A 7,844-nucleotide genomic window follows, 5' to 3' on the forward strand; every position below is an offset into this window, starting at 1 on the left:
GAAGGTCCTGAGTTCAAATCCCAGTTCAATCCCACATGGTGGCTCACAACCACCTGTAATGAGATCTGCCGCCCTCTTCTGGCATGTCTGAAGACAGCTACAGTGTACTTATGTATAATAATAAATAAATCTTTTAAAAAAAAACAATTGCAAAATAAAGATGTGTGAACAAAGTGTATACTGTGGGACACACTGCAGTTTCCAGGTCAAGATGTTATGGATTTTGTGTGTTTGTTTTATTTTTTATTTTGGGAGGGGATATATGAAGGGATGGGGAGATGAGTGGGCTTGGAGTGTATTATTGGAAATTTAGAAAGAATAAAATGTTAAAAGGAAAAAACTCTTAAAATGGATATAGCTGGAGGTGTCACCATACCCGACTTACAGTTATTCTACAGATATTACTCTGTAATAAAAACAGCATGGTGCTGGCACAAAACATGCACAGATCAATGTAATAGAAAGGAGGCCCAAATACAGGGCCCACAGCTACAGCCACCCGACTAGGGGCCACAGCTACAGCCACCCGACTAGAGGGCCACGGCTACAGCCACCCGACTTTTAACAAAGATACCAAAATATGCATCAAAGAAAAGACAGCTTCTTCAACAAACAGTTCCTGCAAGAAGAAGAATAAAAACTAAATCTGTATCTCTTAACACAAACGTCAATTTGTTCAGTTCCTAGCACCCACATGGTAGACCAGGGCCATCTATAACTTTGGTTTCAGAGAATCCACCCAATGCTTTCTTCGGTCCCCAGAGGGCAACATGCATACATGTGGTGCACAAACATTTACACAGGCAAAATACTCATACACATAAAATCAAATACATCTATTTTTTTTAATTGACCACAAAACTAGAGAGCTCTCAAAAGAAGAAATAGAAATGGCTAGTAAGCATTTTAAAAATATTCAATGGCCAGATAATATTCACAGAAATTCAAATTCACAGAAATATAAATGAAAACTACTGATTTCATTCCACTGATTTCATTCATTCTGAATGGCTACCATCAAGAAAACAAATGATGGCAAATGTTCGTGAGGATATGTGGAAATGGGAATGTTCTCCAAGGTGCTGGGAATGTAAACTGGTGCAGTCTCTATGGAAATCAGTGTGGAGATTGTTCAAAAATGTAAAAATAGATGTACCATATGATCCAGCTAAACCAGTCCTGGGCATATACCCAAAGGCCTCTATCCTCCTACAGAGACACCTGCACATTGGGCTCATTGATGCTTTATTCATGATAGCTAAGAAACAGAACCAGCCTAAAGGCCTGCAAACTGATAAATGGATAATGGAATGTGATGTAAATAAACAATGGAATTTCATCCAGACAACGAAAAGTGAAACAATTTACAGAAAAATAGATGAAGTTGGAAAATACAAAGTGATATAACTTAGCAAGACTAAGTCCCATGTTCTTGCCCATATGTGCATCCTAGCTTCGAATTTTATAGATTGTCTGTTCGATTTGGAGTGTCTGTAGAGGTCAGGATGCTAGAAAGTGCCCACAAGACGGGGAGAAGATGAGGCATTCATGGGGTGAAGAGAGATTCAAACATACAATATAAAAGCAGAAGAAGAAACTGAGAATCAAAGCTTTAAGTGGATAAGATGGAGTGGTGACAGAACAGAGCTATGGAACAGGGCTAGCTGTAAGAACGACCCTTCTGGAAACTCATTTGTAAACACACACACACACACACACACACACACACACACACATACACACACACACGTAATGTTAATTCCTTAAATGTATGTATAAATATAAAGAGTTTGAACACAGGTACTCAGCATGGATAGACAATAATTCCCAGAGAAACCATGTGTTATTAAGTGAAATTTCCCTGCCAGGCTTGGGTCAAGGAGGCCCCCCTCCCCGCTCACACACACACAAAAAACACTGGTACTGTTGTTGCTCTTGGTTGCCCATGACAACAAGATTGTAAACCTCTATTGCTAAAGGAACAACTTATTTTGGTTATGGAACACAGAAAAACTGAGTTGGAACTAACCTGAAAATTCCTTTCCTGATGGCTAGCTTTCACGGAGCTGGAAGGTGCTACAGACTGCTGGGGCCGATGGCTCAGTAGTTAAGATCATGTACTCTTCTTGCTAAGGATGTTGGCCCAGTTTCCAGAAGCCAAATCAGGCAGCTCACAGTTGTCTATAACTCCAGGTATCCTGAGTGGCATCTCTACCTGGCCTCTGTACCTGCATTCATATGTACACACATACATATAGACTCACATAGGCTTTAAAATGAGGAAATGCTCAGTGTAGCTAGATTGACTTGGACTATAAAGCTGCTCTCCTCCCTTAGCTCCTAATTGTGGGGCATTAGATACCTCACCAGCCACCAACAATTTTTAAGGACTTCATTTTTTACCAGAATTCTAAACATTGTCATTATAGTTTCCCCAGTAGCTATAAAGTGGAGACTCATGCTTTTATTAGCATTGCCATGACTAATGTGCATGGTTTCATATATCATTGGGGTAATTTGTGTATCTTCTTTGAAGAAATGTCTTATTTGTCATGAAAGAACATCTAGATAGTGGGGCTGGAGAGATGGTTCAGCGGTTAAGAGCACTGACTGCTCTTCTATAGGTTCTGAGTTCAATTCCCAGCAACCACATGGTGGCTCACAACCATTTGTAATGGGAGCTGAGGCCCTCTTCTGGTGTGTCTGAAGACAGCTACAGTGTACTTATGTATAAGAAAGAATCTTTGGGCCTGAGCAAGCAGAGTTGACCAAAGCAAGCGGGGCCTACCAGAGTCCCAACAACCACATGAAGGTTCACAACCATCTGTACAGCTACAGTGTACTCATATACACAAAATAAATAAATCTTTTAAAAACAAAAACAAAAAAAGCAAACAGTTCAATATGCTTCAAACACAAAGCTTAAACCCTATCTACCTGTAGGCAAAATATCAGAACTTAGATTCTGCATTGTAAGACAACACTTACAAAGCATCAGAGCTGGGTGTTGTGGTTCACACCTACAGCCCCTGTACTCAGGAGGCTAAACCAGGTGATCAAACCAAGCTCAAAGTCAACCTGGACTGAAAGACCCCTGGGGGAGACCCCCACTCAAATCTCGGGAGGACGTACACCCAAGGAATCACGAGAGACCACATCTTGATGTAATTACAAGAGATATATTTTGATTTCAGGATGCCCTGGTTCAGCACCACACCTATCTCACGCAGGAGATAGGGGAGCCGACCACGAGGCTTGAAAGTTAGAGGTTTTTATAGGAAAAAAGGGTCTGAGGGAACAAAGGGATCAGTGTGGTCATACATGATAGGCTAGTTCAAATATTAACTATTACGTACAGAACAGAGTGGAAAATTCCTAAGGTTGGTGTTAATCTGAGTCAACAGAGCATCTGACCTTAAACCATATCTGAGAGGACCAGATGGTCCATTACTTAGTGTCTGTCAGGCACATCTTTGCAGGCCTAGGCCTTGGACATGTCCTCCTTTGCCTAGACATGTTTTCCTCTATGTTTATAGTTTTATGTCTTCTTGACCTGCCAGCTCTTATGATATCTAACAACTTGTTTGCTCTTTCCCAGGCTTATGTGGCCAGTTTGTGATGGATTCTTAGGCCCATAACTTTTCTTCCTAGTCAGCACAGGTCTAAAGCTTTAATTTCTCCTTACAGGACTACAAAATGAGACCCTGTGCTCCATTCTAAGACAAACAAAACCAGTTAATATTTTAACAAAAACTGACAGGCTGGGTGTGGTGATTCACACCTTTAATCCCAGCACTTGGGAGGCAGAGGCAGGCGGATTTCTGAGTTTGAGGCCAGCCTGGTCTACAGAGTGAGCTCCAGGACAGCCAGGGCTATACAGAGAAACCCTGTCTCGAAAAAACAAACAAACAAAAAACAAACAAACAACAACAAAAAACAACCAAAAAACAAAAAACTGACAGGTATGTTTGAAGTCATATTAAAGCTGATTATTTTTATTTCCAAGGTTGAGCCTACAATTCTAAATTTGGTTCTGCTCCTGCACTAGGTTTCTGGCTATATTAATGTTCTGTAGAGATATCCTCTGAGATTAAATCATTCATTTCAGAGGTGAGCTCAAAGGATACCTATAGGGAGATAAAACAAGATATTCTAAGGGAAGGTGTAACATTCCATCCTGCAGGGAAGTTTAAGTTCAAGAAGTAAGCAACTCAATAGCTTCAGTTATTACCTAAAACTGAACAAATTCAGCAGGCCCTACATTCCCAAACACATATAAGAAGGAAGAACTGCTGAATCATACTCAGACAAGTGAAGCTGTTGAGAAAGCAGAGGTCAGCTAAGCTTGAACAGGGCACTTTCTGGCCTGTTGAGCTGTCTGCAGGTTGTAGAGCATGCTCAATTTCCAGCTTTCTGTCACCCATGCTAGGTAGGCTTCTGGTGATGCAGGTGTAACCCTTCACTCCCATTCCTGTAACTTTAATAAAACTCACTTGTTCACTAAACTGGATACTGGTGGTACCCACACTTTCTCTGTCCTTGCTTCCCAATCTGGAGTAGATGTTTGCTCATGTCTCCTCAGAAATGTCAACCAACAATGAAAAAGCTATACTGACTCCACTGATCCAGCCTTTTATTTGCTAAGTTTGGATTTTAAAAATTGACTAATGCAAAATTTAAGGAAAGGCATTTTCTTTCAATTCAGCTATTTAAAAATATATTAATGGATTACCAGGTGGTGATAGTGCACACCTTTAATCCCAGCACTAGAGGCCAGCTTGGTCTACAGAATGCACATACATATGCATACATATACATGCATATGTATAAACACATATACATATATGAAATACACATATGTACATGTCTATACATATATGTGTATATACACATACATACATATGTATAGTAAATAATATATATGTAAGTAAGAAATGTTTACAGCTCTTCCAGGGATCCAACTTTGCTTCCTTGCACCCACAGAGGCAGTTCACAACTGCCCCAGGGGATGTGACACCCTCTGTTTTTTGAGGGCATTTGTACATACATGGCATACACATACACACAACCAAAAAAAGTAAGTCTTTAAAAAAAAAAAACAAAAACAAAAACAAAAAACTTTTGGTCATCAGTAAGATGGCTCAGCAAGTAAAAACATTTGCCATGCAAGCAAGCTTGCTGATTTTAGTTCAATTTACAGAACCCATGCCATGGAAGAAGAGAACCAGCTCCACAATGTTGTCCTTTAACCTCCACACACTTCTTACAGACCACCTTAAATATACTTATAGCTTAGTGGCAGAGTGTTTGCCTGCTATAAAGCCCTGGGCTTGATCTAAGCAGCACAGGAAGAAACTCAAACCAGAGAATGTGGACAGAGCAAACTGACATTTTTATAGGACATAAACATTCCCCCACAACCCCAGGGTTCAATTCCCAGCACCCACATGGTAGTTTACAACTGTCTCTTAATACTAGCTTCAGGGGATTTGCACCATTTTCAAGGACACCAGGTATGCATGTGGTGGAGACATATGCAGGGTCTTCAAGGAGCTGGTGAGACGGTCTGGCAGCTATGAGGACTGGCAGCATGATCATGATCAGTTTTAACTCCAGCACCAAGACTAACTCCAGCTTTTAGAGATTCAAAACCCACTTCAGGCCTGAGTTCACCTGAGAGCATTCACAAAGACACACACATACAAACTTCTTTTAGAAATTGTGTCTTTTAGGGACAAGAAGTGTAGCTGGTTGGTTGCTAGAATATTCAAGGCCCTAAATGTGATAACCAGTGGTGTCTTAGGGAAAACCCCAAACCTGACCTTTTGTTCATAGCTAGATGGACATACATGAAATCATAAACATACTTAACTCAGGAACACTCAGTACATGTATGAAAAATAAATTCTGGCTCAACCTCATATTAAGCATACTGGTACAAAATCACAGAACATAGATTTCCTTTTGTATTAAGTTACTGAGAACCAGAGCTTGAACTGGACAAGATCTCTATATAGATCTATATAGTGGGCAATACCACAAAAAAAACCAAAAAACCAAAAAACCAAAACAAACAAACAAACAAAAACACCAAAGACTTTGAATTAGGGATGGGGATGGTGCAATTCCTTGGTGGCTTAGCTCTTCCCTAGCATGCTGGAGCCCGAGTTCAATCCCCAGCACTACAAAGCGTGAGTGTATAGTATTTACATGTAACACTTAGCACCAGAAACATTTTCTGCTATTCACAATCGTGTTACCTATTGTTACAATCTTGAGGTGATCACTGCGGTCTACCTCAGTGGAGAAAATAGGGTGATAAGGCTGGGCACAGTGCTGCACACATGTGAGTTACTTTAGGGCTTGGGATATTGCTGGAGTTAGTTCCAAGATAGCCTAGAAAACAGAGCCTGTCTCCTGTAAAAGTGAGCCTGGTACCATTGGTTCAGCTTAGTTCTAGACACATATTTGGAGCTGGAAAGATGGCTCAGTGGTAGAGTGAACAAGAAACTATTGTTCTATTACCAACACACATATGGTGGCTCAGAACCATCTATAACTCCAGTTCCAGGGGCTCTGACACACACTCCTGAACTTGGGCACCAGGCACACAGATAGTACACATACATACATGAAAGCAAAAACATATGTATACCCAAGGCCTAGGTTTGTTGATGTTACCTCCCCCAACACATTTGTTCAAAGTTTCATAGCATTAACACAAGATAAACTCCAAACTCTGAGGATGGTGCTGTACTATAACCAAAATACCTTTTACACGAATAGGAAGGTACACATATGTATAATCAGCTTAGTATTTATACAGAAAATCAATGGTATTTTGAGTGCCAGAGCTCATGTTTGTTAATATAACCAACAAATGACATGTGCTTGACGTGTGCCTCCTTGCAACATGAGTGCAGGTGCCAGGTCAATGGAGGACAGTAGAATCCTTGGGACAGGATCTACAGGCACTTGTGACTTGCATGGTGTGGGTCCTATACAAGAGCTAGGAGTGCTCCTAACTTGAGCCTTCTCCACCTAAATGTATATTCAAGCTTTGTACATTTGTAAGAAATTTCCCATTGAAACAGGAACTTGACTGAAACACATCAAGTCTTTAACTGCAGTTTAATCTCACACCTTAGCATATGTCCACTCTAATAAAGATCTACCACAAGTCATACACAGAAGAGCTCTTCCTGTTTTTGTGAGAACTTCATGTAACTGTATTCAGTATCAACAAGAATGTATAAAAGTAAGGAAATTGATTAAATACAAGAAAAACATTCAGGGGCTGGAGAGATGGCTCAGTGGTGAAGAGCACTGACTGCTCTTCCAGGGGTCCCGAGTTCAATTCCCAGCAACCACATGGTGGCTCAACCATCTGTAATGGGATCTGATGCCCTCTTCTGGTGTCTGAGTATATCCATAATAAAATAAATTTAAAAAAGAAAAAAAAAAGAATAAAACATCCAACTTGAAAAGCATAACCTAATTCAGTGCAAAAAAGGTAGGTTTTTTGTTGTTTATTTTAGTGCTGGGGTTTAAAATGAGGGACCTTGAATATTTGGGCAAGTGCTGGTCCACTAACCTCCAGGCTCCAGAATGAATTACTGAAGAAAATATAATTTTATGGTATTATTTCCTATGTAAAAAAAAAATTGGAAAGATTACACATAATTTATAGAATTACTAAGTATCAGAAAACTATTAACATCCTGATGTTATATAAAACCACCTTAAACTGAACTAAACTAATTACATGGCAAGACATCCTGCAGCCATTTCCATCTTTCTAAGGAGACAATGCTAAAGAGTAAAGACCAAGTGTTAATCATACC

The sequence above is a fragment of the Mastomys coucha genome, unplaced genomic scaffold, assembly GCF_008632895.1.
Source record: "Mastomys coucha isolate ucsf_1 unplaced genomic scaffold, UCSF_Mcou_1 pScaffold14, whole genome shotgun sequence".
In the NCBI taxonomy this organism is placed as follows: domain Eukaryota; kingdom Metazoa; phylum Chordata; class Mammalia; order Rodentia; family Muridae; genus Mastomys; species Mastomys coucha.